Here is a 22408-nt window from a genome sequence, read left to right on the forward strand (position 1 = left end):
CGGCACGGGAACCGAGGATCGCCGGGGAGGTCGCTGGAGTTGGTGGGGAAGGTGGCCGGAGAGGCGGAGGAGGCCGGGAGGAGAGGCCGGGCGGCGTGGCCGGAGGTCGGGCGCGGCGCGGCGGCCGGGAGGCGGCACGGCGACGCGGCCGGAGGCAAGGAGGCCGGCTGGAGGCCGCGGGCGCGGGGGTGACGGGGAGGCCCCGGCGCGTATGACGACGGCCGGGGCGGTCCGACGGCCGGAGCGGGGCGACGCGGGGAGGAGGCGACGGCGAGGACGGGCGGCGCCTGGGAGGAGGCCGAGGCGAGGCGACGGGGCGGGGGTTGACACGGGGCGGGCGCAGGGCGGCGCCCGGCCGGAGGAAGCGAACGGCGGCGAGGGCGCGCGGGTTCGGATGAGCGGCGGCGGGCGGCGGCGCGGGCCCCGCGGGCCGGATCTGGGCCGCGCAGGCCCTGGCGGCGGAGTAGGGAGAGAAGGGCCGGCGGCGCGACGTGGCAGCGCGTGAGAGGTTGGGGCGAGGGCGCGGGCGACGTGTCGACCCGGGATTGGTTCGGGCGACGTGGAGGCTGGACATGTCCGGCGCGGATGAACATGTCCGGCGGCGCGAGGAGGAAGATGACTAGGGTTCATCCGCGAAATTTCGGCGGGAGGGGCTAATTTATAGGTAGAGGGAGCTAGGAGAGTCCAAATGGGGTGCAGTTTTCGCCCACACGATCGTGATCGAACGACCGAGAGCATGGAGGGGAGTTTTCTGGGTTTTGGCCACTTTGGAAGGGGTGTTGGCTGCAAGACAAAACCGGCTTTTACGGTTACCCGGTTAACCGTTGGAGTACCAAACGACCTCCAAATGGCACGAAACTTGACATGCGGTCTACCGGTGGTGTACCAAGGCCGCTTGGCAGACCTCAGGCCATTCCGAGAAAGTTTAACACCCGCACACGAAAAGAGACAAAAGGGGGCGTAGGGGAACATAGGGGTGCCGGATTGCAAAACGGACAACGGGGAAAATGCTCAAATGCATGAGACGAACACGTATGCCAATGCGATGCACATGATGACATGATATGAAATGCAACACGCAAGCAATTACATGGCAACGACGGTGAATAACTGGCAGACACCTGGCGTATCGAATCCGGGACGTTACATCTTTGGACTCACTCATTTTGAAAAGGTTTGAGACATGCGAACCATGTCTATTGGTGTATACGCATGAAGAAACTCCATGCAGATGGATTGTTTGGACTCACTTGATTTTGAATCACTTGAGATATGCAAATCATACCACATGGGCAAGATGACTGAAAGGCCTCGTTTTCAGTAAGATGGAACAAGATAGCAACTTGTTGGAAGTAACACATTTTGATGTGTGCAGTACAATGAGTGATGAGGCATGAAGTGAATATCATTATGTTCTTACTTCACAGATGATTTGAGTAGATGTTGTATATTTACTTTATGAAACACAAGTCTGAATTATTGAAAGGTTCAAGTAATCTCAGAGTGAAGTTTTTAGATCTTCGTGACAAGAGGATAAAATGTCTGTGATATGAACATAGAGATGGATATCTGAGTTGCGAGTTTGGTACACAATTGAGACATTGTGCAAATTGTTTCACAACTAACACCGCCTGGAACACCATAGAGTGATGGTGTGTCCGAACATCATAGATGCACCCTATTGGATATGGGGCATACCATGTTGTCTCTTATCGAATTACCACTATCGTTCATGGGTTAGGCATTAGAGACAACCACATTCACTATAATAGGGCGCCACATAGTTCCGTTGAGACGACACCGTTTGAACTATGGTTTGGAGAAACCTAAGTTGTCGTTTCTTAAAAGTTTGGGGCTGCGACTCTTATGTGAAAAAGTTTCAGGTTGATAAGCTCGAACCCAAAGAGGATAAAATGCATCTTCATAGGACACCCAAAACAGTTGGGTATACCTCCTATTTCAGATCCGGAAGCAAAAGGATTATTTCTATAAACGAGTCCTTTCTCGAGGAAAAGTTTCTCTCGAAAGAATTGAGTGGGAGGATGGTGGAGACTTGATGAGGTTGTTGAACCGTCACTTCAACCAGTGTGTAGCAGGGCACGGAAAGTTATTCCTGTGGCACCTACACCAATTGAAGTGGAAGTTGATGATAGTGATCATGAAACTTCGGATCAAGTCACTACCAAACCTCGTAGGACGACAAGGACAGGTACTGCTTCAGAGTGTTATGGTAATCCTGTCTTGGAGGTCATGTTGCTCGACAACAATGAACCTACGAGCTATGGAGAAGCTATGGTGGGACCGGATTCCGACAAATGGCTCGAAGCCATAAAATCCGAGAGAGGATCCATGTATGAAAACAAAGTGTAGACTTTGGAAGAACTACTTGATGGTCGTAAGGCTGTTGAGTACAGATGGATTTTAAAAGAAAGACACACAATGATGGTAAGTATTACCATTAAGAAAGCTTGACTTGTCATTAAGATGTTTTCCAACAAGTTCAAGGAGTTGACTACGATGAGACTTTCTCACTCATAGTGATGCTAAGAGTATGTTGGAATTATATTAGCAATTACTTCATGATTTATGAAATCTTGCAGATAGGATGTCAAAAACATTGTTTCCTCGATGATATTCTTGAGGAAAGGTTGTACGTGATACAACGAGAAGGTTTTGTCAATCCTGAAAGATGCTAACAAGTGTGCAAAGCTCCAGCAATCCTTCTAAGGACTGGAGTAAGCATCTCGGAGTTGGAATATGCGCTTTGATGAGATGATCAAAGAATTTTGGGTCACAAAGTTTATGAGAAACTTGTATTTCCAAAGAAGTGAGTGGGAGCACTATAGAATTTTTGATGAGTATATGTTGTTGACATATTGTTAATCGGAAATGATGTAGAATTTCTGCAAAGCATATAGGGTTATTTGAAAAGTGTTTTTCAATGGAAGGCCTATATTAAGCTACTTGAACATTGAGCATCAAGATCTATAAGGATAGATCAAAAATGCTTAATAGTACTTTCAAATGAGCACATACCTTGACATGATCTTGAAGGTGTTCAAGATGGATCAGTCAAAGAAGGCATTCTTGCCTGAGTTGTAAGATATGAAGGTAAGACTTAAAGCTTGACCATGGTAGAAGAGAGAGAAAGGACGAAGGTCGTCCCCTATGCTTCAGACATAGGCTCTATAGTATGTTATGCTATGTACCGCACCGGAAGTGTGCCTTGCCATGAGTCAGTCAAGGGGTACAAGAATGATCCAGGAACGGATCATTGGACAGCGGTCAAAATTATCCTTAGAGGAATAAGGAAATGTTTCTCGATTATGGAGGTGATAAAGAGTTCGGCGTAAAGGGTTACGTCGATGCAAGCTTTAACAACTATCTGAATGACTCTGAGTAGCAAACCGGATACGTATAGTGGAGCAACCATTTGGAATAGCTCCAAGTGGAGCGTGGAAGCAACACTTATAATATGACCTAGAGATTTGTGATGTACTTACGGATCTGAATGTTGCAGACCCATTGACTAAAACCTCTCTCACAAGCAAAACATGATCAAACCCCAGAACTCATTGAGTCTTAATCACATGATGATGTGAACTAGTTTGGTGACACTAGTAAACTCTTTGGATGTTGGTCACATGGTGATGTGACCTGTGAGTGTTAATCACATGGCGATGTGAACTAGATTATTGACTCTAGTGCAAGTGGGAGACTGTTGGAAATATGCCCTAGAGGAAATAATAAATTAGTTATTATTATATTTCCTTGTTCATGGTAATCGTTTATTATCCATGCTATAATTGTATTGATAGGAAACTCAGATACATGTGTGGATACATATACAACACCATGTCCCTAGTAAGCCTCTAGATGACTAGCTCGTTGATCAATAGATGGTTACGGTTTCCTGACGATGGACATTGGATGTCATTGATAACGGGATCACATCATTAGGAGAATGATGTGATGGACAAGACCCAATCATAAGCCTAGCAGAAAGATCGTGTAGTTCGTATGCTAAAGCTTTTCTAATGTCAAGTATCATTTACTTAGACCATGAGATTGTGCAACTCCCAGATACCGTAGGAATGATTTGGGTGTACCAAACATCACAATGTAACTGGGTGGCTATAAAGGTGCACTACGGGTATCTTTCAAAGTGTCTGATGGGTTGGCACGAATCGAGACTGGGATTTGTCACTCTGTGTAACGGAGAGGTATCTCTGGGCCCACTCGGTAGGACATCATCATAATGTGCACAATGTGACCAAGGGGTTGATCACGGGATGATGTGTTACAGAATGGGTAAAGAGACTTGCCGGTAACGAGATTGAACAAGGTATCAGGATACCGACGATCGAATCTTGGGCAAGTACAATACCGCTAGACAAAGGGAATTGTATACGGGATTGATTGAGTCCTTGACATCGTGGTTCATCTGATGAGATCATCGTGGAACATGTGGGAGCCAACATGGGTATCCAGATCCCGCTGTTGGTTATTGACCGGAGAATGTCTCGGTCATGTCTGCATGGTTCCCGAATCCGTAGGGTCTACACAATTAAGGTTCGATGATGCTAGGGTTATAAAGGAAGTTTGTATGTGGTTACCGAATGTTGTTCGGAGTCCCGGATGAGATCCCGAACGTCACAAGGAGTTCTGGAATGGTCCAGAGCTAAAGATTTATATATGGGAAGTCCTGTTTTGGTCACCGAAAAAGTTTCGGGTTTTATCGGTAACGTACCGGGACCAGCGGGAGGGTCCCCGGGGTCCACCAAGTGGGGCCACCATCCCCGGAGGGCTGCATGGGCCAAGTGTGGGAGGGGACCAGCCCCAGGTGAGCTGGTGCACCCCCCCCCAAGGGCCCAAGGCGCCTAGGGTTTGGGGAAGGGGGCGCACCCACCTAACTTGTGGGGCAAGTTTCCCCTCTTCCCCCCTTGGCCGCACCCTAGATGGGTTGTGGGATGCCGCCACCCCTAGGGAGGGAACCCTCGAGGGGCACAGCCCCCTCCCTCTCCCCTTTATATACTTGAGGACTTTGGGGCTGCCGGCATAAGAGTTTTCACCTTTCCAGGTGCAGCCCTACCTCTCTCCCTCCTCCTCGCCCGCGGTGCTTGGCGAAGCCCTGCAGGATTGCCACGCTCCTCCATCACCACCACGCCGTTGTGCTGCTGCTGGATGGAGTCTTCCCCAACCTCTCCCTCTCTCCTTGCTGGATCAAGGCATGGGAGACGTCACCGGGCTGAACGTGTGTTGAACGCGGAGGTGCCGTCCGTTCGGCACTAGGATCTCCGGTGATTTGGATCACGACGAGTACGACTCCTTCAACCCCGTTCTCTTGAACGCTTCCGCTTAGCGATCTACAAGGGTATGTAGATGCACTCTCCTTCGCCTCGTTCCTGGTTTCTTCATAGATAGATCTTGGTGACACGTAGGAAAATTTTGAATTTTTGCTACGTTCCCCAACAGCTTTTGTAATTCATTTATAAACATTAATTAGCTTTTGCAATTCATTTATACATTTGTCACTTGCATGGACACATTCCAAATTGCTAGCTACGAAATAAAATACATGTCGAATTCAACATAAAGGGGGTTTCAAAGATTCGAATTCATAGGAAGCGCATTCATCAATTTGAACCCGAGATAATGACATTTCTAAATCAGATGTAAAAGGGGGCATCAATCTTTGTTGTGAGTTTGAACATGCTATATATATTCATACGCATATCTAACTTTTTTTTTTGCAACCAACAAGATTATACCTGGAACCATGCATGAACTGAGGTAAGTTGCATATTTTTTAATATATACTCGTGTACAATGTATATTAAAATGTACCCCCTCCATTCTAAAATAATCGTAGCTTTAGGATTTTCAAGAGTAAAAATTTGTGAAGTTTGACAAATCCTGAAAATTCAATTCAAGAGAACCGAAAACGTTAATGCTTCTGCTCCCAAATATTGAACGAAGCGCCAAATAGGCCTCTGGTCACCCGAAACCGCGCGAGACTAATGTTTTTGTGGTAGGAAATTACTGTCCTGACTCTGGCCCGTGTAGCCTATTGGCCCGATGTCCAAAGGTCTAAACCGGGGTACGTTTGTAACTTCACCAAGACGCCAGTCTCAACTGCCTCCGAGAAGCATTCATACGCCATGGGCACCTAAACACCCATGCGCTCGGCGGAAATCTATCCCGCCCACATTTGGGACACCTGACATGACTGTCCTACCCCCAACCCGCAATATGTCCGAAATTTTAGATGGGGGCAAAGTTTGTAACTTTCCCCAAATTTCAAACAAGCGCGTCTCAAACCGAAACTTTGTTCCCCCTTAGTTCCCTGCCTCCCTCCATTTCCCCATTCATACTCCGTGGGCGCGAAAACGCCCTCTCCACCAGCCGCGAAACCCCAGCCTCCTCCATCCTCCACCCCATAGCGGCCAATCCACCGCCGCCCTCCTCCATCACGCCGGAGTCGGTACCCCGACGTCGTCTTCCAACGCAACCGCAACCACAATGCCCTCAAAGACTTAGCAGCTGAAGACGAGGCAGAGCTGCCTCCACGACACCGACACCGACGTGCGCCGTACCAGAACCACGCCATCCTGCGCCTCACTGCTGCCGCTCCACTATCGCAATCTTCCACCGCACCGGAGCTGTTCCCGCTACGCCGTCGTTCGCCGCCTCGGATCTACTTCCCCACCGCCGACAGACGGCCACCGCACCACACTCAACAACTTGGCCATGGGTTCGTCCAAGGCTGCACCATCCTCCACAACTTCTGGTTTCCGGCGAACAACAAGATCATCGGAAAAACAGAAGGAGGACACAGCACTACCAGCAGAAAGAGGTACTCATCTTCCTTATTCGTGCAAATCTTATGTCTCTGCTCACACCGTATTCATCCCACGAAAGAAACTAGTTTAGCGCGTCTTACTACATCTTCTTCGTGATACTAAATGCATAAGGTTTCCTCCCTTTTTACTATTTCACCTTTGCTAGAGGTCAGTAGCCTGCCTGGATTTCAATTCAGGGCCAGTCAAACCGCAATTAAAAGAAGCAGCACACGCTTAGGCGCGCGAAGCACTCCGCCTGTTCGCCGGGGATGCCGCGCATCGGTGTCTATCATAGGGGTGTGGGGCGCAGGAGCTGCTTGCGCCTGATCTGGAGGTCGGCGGGGCTTGAATGGATGGCCGAGGGGGCGGTGCCAAGAACGGCGGTGAAGTGAGGTCAAGGGGAGGGCGCAGGCAGGGGAGGAATACTGGTCTGGTGGTCTCTGGTGTTTCGAGGAAGATCGTCAACACTGACTGGCTGGAGGTATATGAAGGCGATCTACCCGTTCTTTGTACATCGGATGGTGCGGAAACAATGGACTGACCTATTTGCTTCCAGTCGAGTGTTATTTTCATAGAATCTTGTAGTAATTGACTGTGCCATGCATGTTCTAGAGCTATCATATGTCTCCCGTCATTTATTTCTCACCGACCTGCTATCTGCTACCTTTACACTGTACTAATTGTGCACACACTTCACCCATACTCACACTATTGTTTTTTTTATGCATGGGTATTTCAGACTCTGACGCAGTGTTGATGAATGCAGAAAAGAAAAGACAGAAGTTGCTCCAGTGTAATTCGAAGATAAGTACTAAGCGTTTCAGCGCTCTAATGGGTGTAGTGTCAGCAGTTGGAGACAGTAAACGTAGCTCTGCAGTTGATGATCTCAATTGCCACACACAACCATCCCAGGTGCTTTCTTTAACTTTGCGCTGTCAAATGTGGTTGCATGTTGCATATGGTGTCTAGCTTGTATTGCTTCCAATTTGGTTAAATTGCATCTCCTTACTTTACACATTATACCTTTGATAATGACATGCCTTCTTGTTTTTGATACATACTACATATGTCTATTAACCATGTTTGTACATCAAACTAATGCTCTTTTGTATCCCTCGTCAATCACTTATGATGAGACAGTCACCCGGGTGGGTTACTGTGAGACGCCCTACTCATTTAAAGAGTGTAGTGTCATCCTCCCCACATGATTCTCAAGAAGCAGCAAGGCTAAATGAAGATAGTCAACGTAGCTCTCTAGTTGATCACCGCAATTCCCCCACACCACCAGCGTAGGTGCTTGCTCTTACTTGGCAGTGTGATATGTGGTTGCATGTTGCATATGGTGTCTACCTTGTAATGCTTCTAATTAGGGTAAATTGCATCTGCTTAGTTAACACATTATACCTGTGAATATGACATGCCTTCCTATTTTTGGTACATACTACGTCTTTCTATTAACCATGCTCTTACATCAAACTACTTCTCTTGTGTATCCCTCATCAATGCTCCTAATTTGTTAAATTGCATCTCCTTAGCTTACACATTATACATGTGAATATGACACGCCTTCCTGTTTTTGGTACATATTACATCTGCCTATCACACCATGTTCTTACATCAAACTACTATTCTTGTGTATCCTGCGTCTATCGCTTATGATGAGACAGTCACGCGCGTGGGTTAATATGAGACACAATACTCTTATAAAGAATGCAATTTCATCCTCCCCACATGATTCTCAAGAAACAGCAAGCCTAAATGAAGATATTGAACGTTGCTCTGTACCTTAAGACAGCACTTCCCCTACACCACCATCACAGGTGGTTGCTCCAACTTCGCAGTGTGATATGTGGTTGCATGTTGCATACGGTGTCTAGCTTGTAATGCTTCTATTTAGGGTAAATTGCATCTGCTTAGTTTATACACTATACCTGTGAATATGACATGCCTTCTATTTTTGGTACACACTACATCTATGTGTTAACCTTGTTCTTACATGAAACTACCTCTCTTCTGTATCCTGCATCAATCACTTACGATGAGTCGCCTTTATTCGTTGCATATTGCATATTATTTCTAGCATGTTGCCATGTATTGCTTCTAATTTGGTCAAATACATTTGTTAGGGCACCCTTTTAATTTGGCAGAGTGATATTGGTTTCATCTTTCATATGGTTTCTAGCTTGCATCGATTCTAACAAGTTCAAGCACCTTGTGCTTAGTTTACACTTTATACATCATACATGTCAATATGTCACGCCATCCTGTTTTTCATACATACTAGTTGAATACCCGTGCGTTGCCACGGGATAACATGTAAATTTTATGACAATAACTTATTGATTGAATGTGTTTTATTTAGACGGAGAGGTTAGTAACTATGAAAAAAAAATATAACCATCAATATTCGTGCTTCCTCGCCCACCCCAGCCCCCCTCTCATTAAATGTCTTCCCACTACATGTGTGATGTTTCATCATCATCCATAAGCTTGTTCTAGTTGACGATTACCTAACGGAATTCATGTTGCCTCGTGTTCCATATTATCGCATCTAATGTCCATCACTTAGATGGATAATAACAACAAATGTACGGCTGGCCTCAACTTCACCTCAAACTACACATGACACATGCTCCCTCTTACCCCCCCCCCGGGTGTTTTCACATGAAAGGTAAGAGTATATAATAGATTTGGGTCGTTGATCTTATTAATTAGTGGTCTAATTAACTCTTACCTTCTTATCTCATATGTAAAAAGAGGGCATAAGAGGGAGCATGTTAAAATTTATCATCACTGTATGTGTGAAACAACAATGGTAACCGAGAACTTTTGTGAGAAATTCCTTCAGACACAATATAGTAGGCCATGGTGAACTTGTGTGATTAAGTTCCTTGAGAACACAATATAGTTTGCAAATCCTTTAAGGAATCATAATTGGTGCTTAGTTTATCATTCTAATTAACTGTTGGATTTCAATATGATTCAACAGAAGCTAAGTAAAAGTAAGTAGTATTGCCATATTAGTGGTATGCTTATTTCAACATTTGAAAAGATCCATTGCCCGAAAACCCTGTAAGCGCCCCTACTAAATAAATGTGAATGGAAGAGAAAGTGTTTCAAAGTTTCTTACCAGCGTTAAGTCACTGCAAATTGTGTGTGCTCATGTACATAGCCGACAAGTCGATAATAAAATCAGATCTACATTTCTAACAAATAAAACAGTTCTCTAATGACATAAGTATCACTCAACCTGTAGGGATAATCTGATATTGAACCAATTATATATATGTAAAAATATGTGATTCAATTTGGGTGTACATGAGCATGAATAATTGGGTAGGCATAAAAAGCTAGGAGCAAAAACTGAAAACACAAAGGTACTCGTCAGCAACAAAACAACTCACTTCTATGACACATCGACAATAAAAAACCAACACCATATTTTTGGTCAGGTGGTTCATTGTGGTGATGGACCAAAGGTCTCATAGAACTATGCTCTAACTACTACTATGCTACTTTGTACGGTCTAGAACATGTATATGTACTGATTGTGAAGCTGCAAAAAAGGAGTATAATGGGTCCTTGTACGTCTAATTAAATTCATATATCCAGTGAAGTGTGTAAGGTTGAACCAAACTGCAGGCCATCAATACATTACTCTAAGAGGTGGCTTATTACTAAATTAAAGATGCTGGCATTTAGTGCATAAGTAAATACAGAAAGCACAATGATAAAGCTGCAGAGCCACATCATAAAAGAGTAGTAGTATTACCACTTAGGCATATTTATTGACAGTTAAGAGGGAGAATGATAGATCCATCATCAGCCGCAGAAAAAATAGAAAGGAAGTAACACTAATTCTCATATCTTGAACCAGTGTGCTGCCGTGACCCGTCACTAAGGTCAAACGTTATTGCCCATCGCATCGCCACACTGCTGTTCTGTGTTTTCAATTTCGGCTGAGAAAACCAGATTTTGGCCATCTTGGCCTGGGGCGAAAAATAGCTTCCGGTGAAAAAAATGGATTTTGGTCAAATTTAAGTCAATTTTTGGTCAAAAGTTGATGAAATTTTGACCAAATGTTTTGAAAATGTCCGAAATTCGGCCATCTCGGCCTGGGGCGAAAACTTCCACAAACCGAAAATCAAAACCTTGCTGCTGTTCTGCCCCCGCTACTGAATCGAGGTCGAGCGACATGCACACAGTGGCGCGCTGTGGTCATGAGGCAAGGCAACCCAAATTTTCTCTTAATTTGCTCTATCTCATAATCCCTCGTCTTTAGTAGGTTGTATAGCTTCCTGTACTCTACAATATGATAGCACATAGTGACAAGAGAATTAGTGGTACTGCATGTCTCCTTCAGGAAGCTTGTTTTCTAGCATGCCATCAAAACACCTGATTATCATTAATAATTGTTATTTTCTTGTAATCAAACAACAAAGGAGCTGCTCGATCAAGTATTTTCCAAGCCCAATTCAACCAACAATGTTGAATGGTTTTGCACTACTGAAATTGGTCACGACCATCTTCAATCAGAAGGAACACGTCTCAACATTAATTAAAGCAAGCTTGCACAAGTATTAGTTGTTTAGTAATATGATTTAGGGGCTATTGATCTTAAAAACTAAGTGTAACCAAATTCAAGGCATAACAAGCTGAACCAAACATCTCCACTCCATTGCCAAGTACAAACAGACTGTCGTATGTACGAATCTCATCTCTCCCTCCTCAAAAAATGTGGAAATCGTGGTACTGGTAGCACAAAAAATGCATGTTTGATCGCACTAAGCCTATGAGTGACTCTAGTGATTTCTAGCAACCACTGATATTACCCTAAAAAATCTCTTCCAAGCAATCTGTTAAACTTGCATAGAGAAGAACTGTCTTTTCAATGACGTGCTCAAACTAATACATAATTCAGTTTGCATGCATTCATTAAAATTGAATTGTCTAACGCATGCACATTCTCACTGGTGCCGCTTATAGAGAAGCTAAATACATAATTTATTATCCAGACTAATTTGTTGCGATCAATATTTTGGTTAATAGTCCCCAAATCTGGCTGGAGCCATCATCATAGCCATGTCTAGATTGTGTAAACACTCACTTCCAGGAAAAAAATGTAAACACCTCTCATCTGCCTTGACATCTGTTGTGGTCTCCACCACCATGGCATTGGGTCGTCGTTAGTGTGGCGAAGGATGAACTCCAAGCCATTAAAAACATATGATGCAAAAGCAAAGTACTCCATCCATTTGCCTAAACCGGAGCTGTATGAAAATTCTTGTAGTTCTTAAGTATTTCACAAATCTCGGCAGGAAGTAACCATCAATGTTGAGACTCCTTCAATATCTGCACCATCTCAGCTCATAAGTAATTGAAATATAAAATTAAATTCAATATAATAAAAACTGAGTGACCTAAAAGTGGATTTTGAAACATTTGAATGGAAATGTCATGAGGATTGCTTTCCCAATCTTCAGAAACTGAAACATGCATCATCATCAAAATTCAGTTACAGAGTTCAGTTTCATATTTCAGGTTCTCCCAGAAAACATGATAAGGCAGAGGCTTCAATCTAAATCCCTCAGTGACTAATTTGAAGTGTGGGGTACTAAGCATTCCAACTGTGTGAAACTAAATTCAATCCAAACCGAAATACAGAAGAACTACATAAGGTTCATCTTGGCATAGATAAACCACAACTTTTAGAAGTGCAAGGCATTGGTAATTCATCTCCAGACCATCGAAAACCCAAAGTAAGTTGTGAAATATTTCCAAACATCTAGAGCAAAATTGTCTAAGTTTCTGGTGCATTATCCACTGAATTACCTGACAATTCCAACAATTGCATCCAGTAGTAGCAGCCACTCAAAATCTCTCCCAAATACATCCTCGTGCAGAAATAATCCCTAGTGCGTAGCTCAAATCAGCATGAAACTACATGAGGATCCAATTCCAACCAAAGCAATATAATCAAGGGTAGCAAACTAATGGGGAAGGGAGACCGTGGAGATGCAGAGAGCCCAAGGCACGATGCGCACCTTGGCCTTCCAATATAATCAATACTCCCCGCCGCCTCCGCTCCATGGCTCGGCCACTCATCACAAGTGGTGGAGGAAGATGCCCTCGGTGGTCGGCCCGTCCTGGCTGTGCAGGCGGCGACGGATCCGGGAGTGGTCCAACCTGTGAGGGCGCCGCTACTCCTTTCCGGTGGGTTGTGGATCCCAGCGGCATCAAGGTAGGAGGAGAGCTGTGCACAACAACGTCACCCGTGATGATACAGGAATGGCGGACCAGGTTGAGGCCCTCATCAAACTCGTGATCTGAGTCAGAGTACAAGCCCATTGAAGCAGCGCCGATGGCGTTGGCAGAGTGCTTTGTCCGCGGCCATGGGGCAGATGGGCGGCGACGATTTTTCTCGGGAGACCCAGAGGGAGACGGCGAATACTGGATTGGGGCGAGGGGCTTGGGAGGATGGAGACGTGCGACGTGTGGTCGTGAACCTCGTGGGTAGCGGCTGTTTTTTTTACAGGGCATCAAGGCGGGGAAGGACCACGTGCGATCGGGGGGATCGAACGAGGTCGAACCATCACGACGTTTGATCCCCCTTTAATAATAGAGATTCCATCCTCCTATCATGCGACTGCCTTACATGAAAGCAGTGTTCGTCAGTATCATGCATCATAAGTTCTGAAGAGCAAATTTTATTCCTTTTTCTTGTGGGTTTGACTTGACAAGGCAAAATCAAGAAAGAGGAAGGAAAAGAGTAAGGAAGGCGATGATGGTGGTCCTCTGCAGCAACGTAAACGGAGCATCTGTACCCTACATGTACTGATAGTGCATTACATGGTCCAAGTCTTCGCTCCCCTACTCCACCATCCAAGGTGCTTGCTCTAACTTGGCAGTGTGATATCTGGTTGCATGTTTCATATGGTGTCTAGCTCGTATTGCTCCTAATTAGTGTAAACTGCATCTGCTTAGCTTACACATGATACATGTGAATATGACACACTTTCTTGTTTTTGGTACATACTATATCTGTCTATCACACCATGTTCTTACATGAAACTACTCTTCTTGTGTATCATGCATCAGTCACTTATGATGGGATACCTTTAAGTTGGCAGTGTGATATTGGTTTGCGTCTTGAATATGATTTGTAGCATGTATTAATTCTAGTTTGATGAATGCCACCTATGACGAGACAATTTTAACTTGGCAGAGTGATATTGATTGCACCTTCCATATGGTGTCTTGCAGTGTTTCTAATTTGCTGAAGTGTCTTCTGCTTAGTTACCACATCATAGGTGTGAATATGTCAAGCCGTCCATTTTTTCGTACATATTCCATCCTCGTATCATGACTTAGCCTTTCATAAAAGTAGTGTTCATCAGTATCATGCATGAATGAGTTCTGAAGAGTGAATGATATTCCTTTTTCTTGTCGGTATGACCTCACAATGCAAAATCAATAAAGCTGAAGGAAATTGGCAAGGCATTGGATGATGGTGGTTCTTCCGAGCAACTGAAACGGAGGTTCTCTACAGATTCTACTCCGCCATCCTCCCAACAAGATTCACAAGACAACGCAAGGCTAGACAGTCAACGTAGTTGTGTAGATGATGAGCACATCTCCCCTACTCCACCATCACAGGTGCTTGCTCTAACTTGGACTATTATATGTGGTTGCATGTTGCGTATGATGTCTAGCTTGTATTGCTTCTAACTTTGTAGAATTGCATCTGCTTACTTTACACATAATGCCTGTGAATATGACATGTGTTCCTTTTTCTACATCACACTACTATTCTTGCATATCCCGCATCAGTCACTTATGATAAGGCACCTTTAAGTCGCCACTGTGATATTGGTTGTGTCTTGCATATGATTTCTAGCATATACTGCTTCTAATTTGTTGAAACGCCATACAGTTTGAACTTGGCAGAGTGATATTGGTTGCATCTTTCATATGTTGTCTAGCTTGCAGTGCTTCTAATTTGTTGAAATGCCTTCTGCTTAGTTACCACATCATAGGTGTGAATATGTCACACCATCCTGTTTTTCATACATATTCCATCCTCACATCATGTGTTTGCCTTTCATCCGAGTAGTGTTCGTCAGTATCATGCATGAATGAGTTCTGAAGAGCGAATTTTATTCCTTTTTCTTATCGGTTTGACTTCACAATGCAAAATCATTACAGCTGAAGGAAATTAGTCCGGTAGTTGATGATGGAGGTTCTTCGGAGCAACTCAAACAGGGGGTCTCTACAGATTCTACTCCTCCATCCTCCCGACAAGATTCGCAAGACAACACAAGGCTGGACAGTCAATGTAGCTGTGTAGATGATGAGCACATCTCCCCTACTCCACCATCACAGGTGCTTGCTCTAACTTGACACTATTATATGTGGTTGCATGTTGCGTATGATGTCTAGCTTGTATTGCTTCTAACTTGAATTGCATCTGCTTACTTTACACATAATGCCAGTGAATATAACATGTTTTCCTGTTTCTAGAACATACGTGTACATGATGAGCACATCTCCGCTACTCCACCATCACAGGTGCTTGCTCTTACTTGGAACTGTTATACGTGGTTGCATTTTCCGTATGATGTCTAGTTTGTATTGCTTCTGATTATGTAGAATTGCATCTGCGTAGCTTATGACCTATACCTGCAACGATCACTTACCCATAAGACAGATTTAACTTGGGACTATGATGTAGGTTGCATCTTGCATTGTCTTCTAGCTTGTACTGCTTCTAATTTCTTGGAATGGCACTAACGACGAGACACTTTTTACCTGATAGAGTGATATTGGTTGCATGTTCATATGGTGCCTAGCTTTCATTTCTTCTAATTTTGTTGAAATGCCTTCCTCTTATTGTTTTTTCATACATATTCCATCCTCCTATCGTATGTGTGAATATGAAACGTTGTCTTTTTTTGTATATATTCCATCCTCCTATCCTGCGCTTGCCTTACATCAAAGTAGTGTTCATTTGTATCATGCATCAGCCAGTTATGCAGAGCTAATTTTATTCATCTTCTTGTGGTTTTGACTTCATAAGGCAATATCAGAAAATAGGAAGGAAAAGAGTAAGTTAGGGTATGTTGGTGGTACTCCACACCAACGCAAACAGAGACTCTCTAGATTTGCCACTGCTACTGCTAATGAAGTTGAAGTCCCAACTCTACATGATGAGTTCATCTCCCGCACTCCACCATCGCATGTGCTTGCTCTAAGTTGACAGTGTGATAATTGGTTTCATATTGCATATGTTGTCTAGCCTGTATTAATTCTATTTTGATTAAATTGCACCTGCTGAGTTTATACGTTATACATGTGCATATGACATGGCCTTCTGTGTCTAGAATACACTGCATCTATCTATCATACAATGTTCTTACATCAAAGTACTGTTGTTGTGTATCCCGCATCAGTAACTCATGATTGGACGCTTTTAACATGGCAGTTTGATAGTGGTTGCATCTTGCATTGATTTCTACATTGTAGTGCTTCTAATTTTTCGAATTGCCACTTATGACAAGACACTTTTAACTTGGCAGAGTAATATTGGATGCATCTTTCATATGGTGTCTAGCTTGCATTACTTCTATTTTCTTGAAAATCCTTCTGCTTAGTTTGCACATCGTAGCTGTGAATATGTCATGCCGTCCTGTTTTTCTTACATATTCCTTCCTCATACGATTGTCTTACATCAAAGTATTGCTTGTTTGTATCATGCATGAATGAGTTCTGAAGAGTGATTTTATTCTTTTGTGTTGTGGGTACAGCTTGACATGGCAAAGTCAAAAAAGAGCAAGGAAAATAATATAGTAGGGAGTGTTGTTACTCGTCGGGTGAAACGGAAAAGGTTCTGCTGGTACTTATAGTGCAGTAGAAGGTCCAAGTCCACATGCTAAATCTACAAACACAGTATCACCTGCTCCACCAGCTGCAACATCCGCTTTAACTGTACCAGCATCTCAACCAATTACTCGTTCGTTTGCTCCGGAACTGGCCAGTTCCCAAGCTGCCTTCACACCTAACACTACTTCCGAAGCACTGCTAACACAACAGGGCTTGGCAAGATCAGATGAACCTCACTAGCATCAACACCAAGACGGTACCTGACCGAGTCAAGTTGAAGTTGCATGCTCCTTTATATGTACTCTCACAGTTTGATGTACACTAACACTTTCCATATTCGTTGTTGAACTCACCACGGCGCAAGCGGAAACAGACATCAGGGATAATGCTTGACAGATTAACAAAATCTAAACGGGGAAGAATGGAGATCCATTTTGAGGCAGGTTTAAAAAGGCCACGTGATGCTACAGAGTCAGCCAAGTTAGTATCAGAGGCAGCCGTTGCCGTTAGGTGTCATGCGCGTATCCTCCCAACGTGGATCCAGTACAGGAATGAGAAAGACAATACCCAGTTTAACACCTTCCTTGACCATTTATCTGTAAGTAATGTTATTCATTGCAATTAATAATATTGTCTTGCTCTGTCCCATACTTTCTAGCTTCCTCCTAATAAGACTCACATTCTTTTTTAAATAGATGAGGTTCAAGTTGGATCCGAAAGATGATGCAACTAAACAAGCATGCACTCATGTTTTCAGTCTGCTCTGCAATAGTATCGGTACCACCTTAGAAAATCTCACTTTGAAGGCAAGGCTAACAATGAAATCGCCCAAACATCTCCAGTGGAATATATTACAGATGAAGACTATACAGCACTCGTTAAACACTGGTCTGATCCAAAGTATCAGGTAGGCTATATGTATTTGATCAGACCACATATTGAACTTGTATTTATGTATGTGCCTTACAAGTGTATCTTCTTCTAGGCTAACTGTTTGAAGAACAAAACCAATGTTCTAAAGTGAAATTCGAACAGACAATGGGATCTCGTAGCTATACTGCACACTGCGAGGCTCTTGTAAATAGCTGCTACTTACTTCTTTTTTGTGCCATATTATCGTATATATATTGACTTGTTCCAAATACAGAGGAAAGCCTGTGCAGACCAAAAAGAACCTGAACCGAATGCAGTGCAAATCTTCAAGGATTGCCACACCAGCAAGATGAAGGGCATGAGCACACCAGTTCAAGCCGCTGTTGTAAGTCCTTACTCCTCCTGCCTTGAACTGATTGGTACTGTGATGTGTTCATTTAACTACTTGGTTTGCAGTCAATGTCAGTTACTCTGTTCACTTTTATACACAGTTGTCTTAACGTATCATTTCACCTTACATGGTTTAAAAGAGATGAAGGATATTCTTTTGGTCTTGATCTGTAATCTAGTTGTTATGTTCACGTGCGCACACAATGATAAAATAGCATGTTTGTTTTATATCTGTTTGCCCATGATATGAATGATGTCATACTATGTTTGTCCTACTTTACACCATGTCTCTTTATCCTTAGATGTCAACGAATGTTAGGAAATAGACAATTCAGTAGGCATGCTACATGGACATATGTTCTGAAAGTGATTTTATTATGTAGTTGGCACTACAATACATGCTAATGTATTACAGTAGTTCACCAAAATAAGTTATGTATAAACATTTAACCTACTTTTTTTGTTTTTGTCTCATTAGTAACTCACTGGTACACTAATCTACAAGTTCAAACTTTCAGGAAGCTATGGAACAAATGATTGAACAGCCACAACCATGTGAAGGTAACGAGGCTACTACAGGCACAATGTCACCTCTTGCTGCAGTGCGTCAGTATCTCTCCACTAACAGTGCAAAAAGCACGTTCCTGCGTAATTCTCGGATGGTTGTCAGAGTGATATATCTGTGCTCCAGACACAAGTCCAATCCCTAATGGACGTTGTTTCGGAAACAAGAATAGTGGTTGAGAAATGTCATCAAGATATGAATGGTTTTGAAAGCAGACTATCAGACATTCGCTTCGTTGTTGAAGAGCAATGGCGGAAAAAGGTGGAGATCGGGCTGCTCCATCAGATTCTACAGCCTGAAACATTAGCACTCAGGTCAAATGATCTGTGCTTCTATACATCTGATGGTGCTTTTATCTAGAAGGACTGTAAACTTTATGCCAATAGGCCTTTTGTTGTATGATTGGAATTTATTTTGTTGTGATACAACATTTATGATGCTGCCACAGGCTGCAATAATTATGATGCTATTTTTGTATAGTGTAGGTTTATCTTAGTAATGTATTCGCCCGAAAGCTACGTAGGATCCCAACATGCCAACATTCGTCGGGCCATTCCAATTGTGCTAAAAACGATTATGGGCCGAAATTGGCATGTAGCCCACTAAAAATATCTGTGCTTAAATTAGCATAAGCTTTCAAATTTTTCTGGTAGGCCTGTGCCCATAGTGGTCCTTTAACAGGCCTAAACATAATTTGGGCCCTCAGTAAAAATAGGCCGTTTACAGGTGTAAATATCTTGAGCCCATAAAAACATGGGCCATTAATATACCGAAAGTGAGATTGGGCCCTGATTGTGCCAAATAACCCACTGGACTTAGCAGGCCGAAATGGTGGCCCATTTACGATGCGGATATTTGACAGGCCGAAACTCATATGGGCCGTAAATGCGCCGACCTAATACACGAGCCTTTAACAGGCCGGAACTTCGGTTGGGCTAGATTATCGTCATTTTTATATGGGCCCTTAATGGGCCTGATACGACGTTGGGCCACATATGGCCCATGGTTTACGTCTGGCGTTAATAGGCCGAAAAAGACAACAGGCCGAAAGTGGCCCAAATCTATAGTGGGCCTCTAACAGGGCGAATGACAGACATGGCCGAATATGACCCAAATCCTTCACGGTCGTTTATGGGACGAAAGTTTTGATGGCCTGTAAATGGGCCCAAATGAAGCTGGACCTTTAACAGGCCGGAAATACACTGGGCCGTAATTCGTCCCAATTATTTAGCGGACTGTTAATGGGCCAGAAGTGACCATGGGCCGCATTGATGACAAGTTTAGACCAGGCCGTTGACGGGCCGATTTGACAGAGAATGTTGAGCCTTTAACTGGGGCGTCCCATTATGGTGTGCAGAATCTTGTGGGCCTTTAGCTGGGCCGGCCCATTGTTTTCCTTAAAATCTTGTGGGCCTTTAGCTGGGCCGGCCCATTATGGTCTGCTAAATTTTGTGGGCCTTTAGCTAGGCTGGCCCATTATGGTCCGCTAAATCTTATGGGCCTTCGGTTGGGCCGGCCCATTTAAACTTTGTGGGCCACTTTTGGGCCGGTCCACGTGTCAACATATCATAGGCCCATCTCGACCGTTGGATGAGTGACACCTGTGCCAACGCGGAGCTGACATGTGGATCCGTCAGCCAATGAGAATTTTACACGTGGAAAATCGGCATTGGTCGTGGCTGTTAACGGGTTATCGGATCCAAAATCCGACCCGATAGCTTAACGGTGTTCCGTTACGGTGGATGCCACGTGTCGGTCACCCTTGACGAAAGCAATTCTGTGACGCACGATTTATCGTCATGGAAGTGGACACTTCCGTAATGATAATTTTGGTAATGTCATGGAACACTTCTACGACAGCACAAGTATGACTATCTTGATTCTGTCATAAATTTGTCATGGATGTACATGCATGACCAAAAACACGACCTACTGTGACAAACACGTATCATCACGGAAGTGTATTTTTTTTGTAGTGTATCTTTTGTCTCATCTGCTTTGAAACTCCCGCCTCTTCAACCCGTGCCGCGCCTTGTTATCCGGAAATTTCGACGCGCGCGAAAACTCCCTCCTCATCCGAAATCGGTCGCGCTGCTGCACTACTCTTGCTTTTGTTCGTGCTGCTGCTCTGCTCTGCTATTGCTGTCGGTCGCACTGCTACTTCGCTCTTGCTCTAGTTCGTGCTGCTGCTCTGCTCTTGCTCTCGCTCGCGCTGCTGCTATTGCCGCACGACCTCCGACAGCTACAGGAGTTGCTGCTTTAGCACTCGCTCGCGGTGCTACTGCATGACTTGCTCTCTGCTAGTGCGTTCCTTGCTCGAGCGTCTGCTGACTTAGATTGCTGCTTCTCTGCTACTAGTGCTCGAACGCCCTAAACATCTATTGCAATGCTCTACTACTAGTTCAATCAGTTCGACAGTAAAATTCAGTTTTGACTGTAAAGTTTAGTTTCTTCAGTTAAGTTAGAGTGAACAGTACTTACAGCATCTGTCGGAGCGGCCATGGCGTGGCTAATGCGTTTTACATCTAGCACTTTCCAAATCCTCTGTTTTGCACGTGCATTCCTATCATATTCCTGTGTTCTTCCAATTCATGTGAACCAAACACCCAGGTTGACTGAAATCCTATGTTTCCAAATGCTCTGTTTTGCACGTGCATTCCTATCATATTCCTGTGTTTTCCCGGTCGCTACGTTTATGGAATCCTCCAATTCTAAGGAGCCCTTACAGATTTAGTTCATTTTCAGATAGGTGCCAAAGAAAACTTTGTGTGTTATGTCCTACTCCTACCGCGCGGTCATCCACCCCACATGAGGTGCACCATCGATAGAAGCTTTCACCGCAGTAGAGATCCCCCTGCGGACTTTCTTTTGCCACCTCAGATCATCTTCCTTGTTGCTGGCAGCCACGCCAAGTGCGTTACCATCATCGACTGAGCAGATGAACCTGAGGACTACACAGTTCCGGAAGAGTGGTCGCAGTCTTTCGTGTTTGCGTACATTATACATCGGTTATTATTACCTGCTACTTTATCGTTCAAACTTGAGTTTGAAAATGTCCGTGGGTCTCATATCGAGGCAGCAACGAATAGTATCTGTCTACTATCTGGTTCATCTGGGTCTTCTATGTGGTTCATGTTGGGTGGGCAACAAACAATAGATGATCCATTGTATATCTTTTAAACTGAAGGTATAATCTACCTGCTATCATTAGTTTTGGATCCATCCACTCGTTTGCTACCATCAGTCTTGATTTTTGCATGCACCCCTTAGGCCTTACAAAACGTAACTATTTTTTTATTATGCATGTCATATATTGTACACAATCATACTAAACATGTAGATAAAAATAGAAGACCGTTGCATGGGAATACAATGTCATGCAGATGCCACTCCATGGTGGGCAAAGTGGGGCCCCCCTCCCAACATTCCAGATTGTACTGCAGAGGAAGATAACTATTCAGATGGGGATTTAGAAGGAGCCGACCACTCCTGTTTACCACCTGAGGTGTTTTCTCTAACCTGGCATGCTGATGTTGGTCATATCATGCATACGGCACCTCGCATTGCTTACATTATACATCTTATATGCCATCAGCTTAGTTTAGATTTGCATTGAGTGAATGCCACCTGTTTGGTTTCCATATCGTACTCCCACCGTTTGTATTTTTAGAGATTTCAACAAGTGACTACATACGGAGCAAAATGAGTGAATCTACACTCTAAAATATATCTATATACATCCGTATGTGGTGGTCCATTTGAAATCTCTAAAAAGACAAATATTTAGGAACAGAGGGAGTATATGAGAATTACGCAGTGCCATCTTCTTTTGCCAGGAATCATATACGTGAATCATGCA

At 43.9% G+C, this 22408-nt stretch overlaps 1 long non-coding RNA gene across 1 annotated transcript; it reads right to left on the bottom strand.

Moving 5' to 3' along the window:
• Positions 1-11748: 11748 nt before the first annotated feature.
• On the bottom strand, positions 11749-13428 carry LOC123134054 (uncharacterized). The gene is made up of 2 exons (XR_006465486.1): positions 12675-13428; positions 11749-12194 (listed from the first exon to the last, which is right to left on the bottom strand). It is a non-coding gene; the product is annotated as an uncharacterized lncRNA (long non-coding RNA).
• Between the last annotated feature and the right edge of the window lie 8980 nt (positions 13429-22408).

This window comes from Triticum aestivum, chromosome 6B (genome assembly GCF_018294505.1).
Source record: "Triticum aestivum cultivar Chinese Spring chromosome 6B, IWGSC CS RefSeq v2.1, whole genome shotgun sequence".
Classification (NCBI taxonomy): Eukaryota; Viridiplantae; Streptophyta; class Magnoliopsida; order Poales; family Poaceae; genus Triticum; species Triticum aestivum.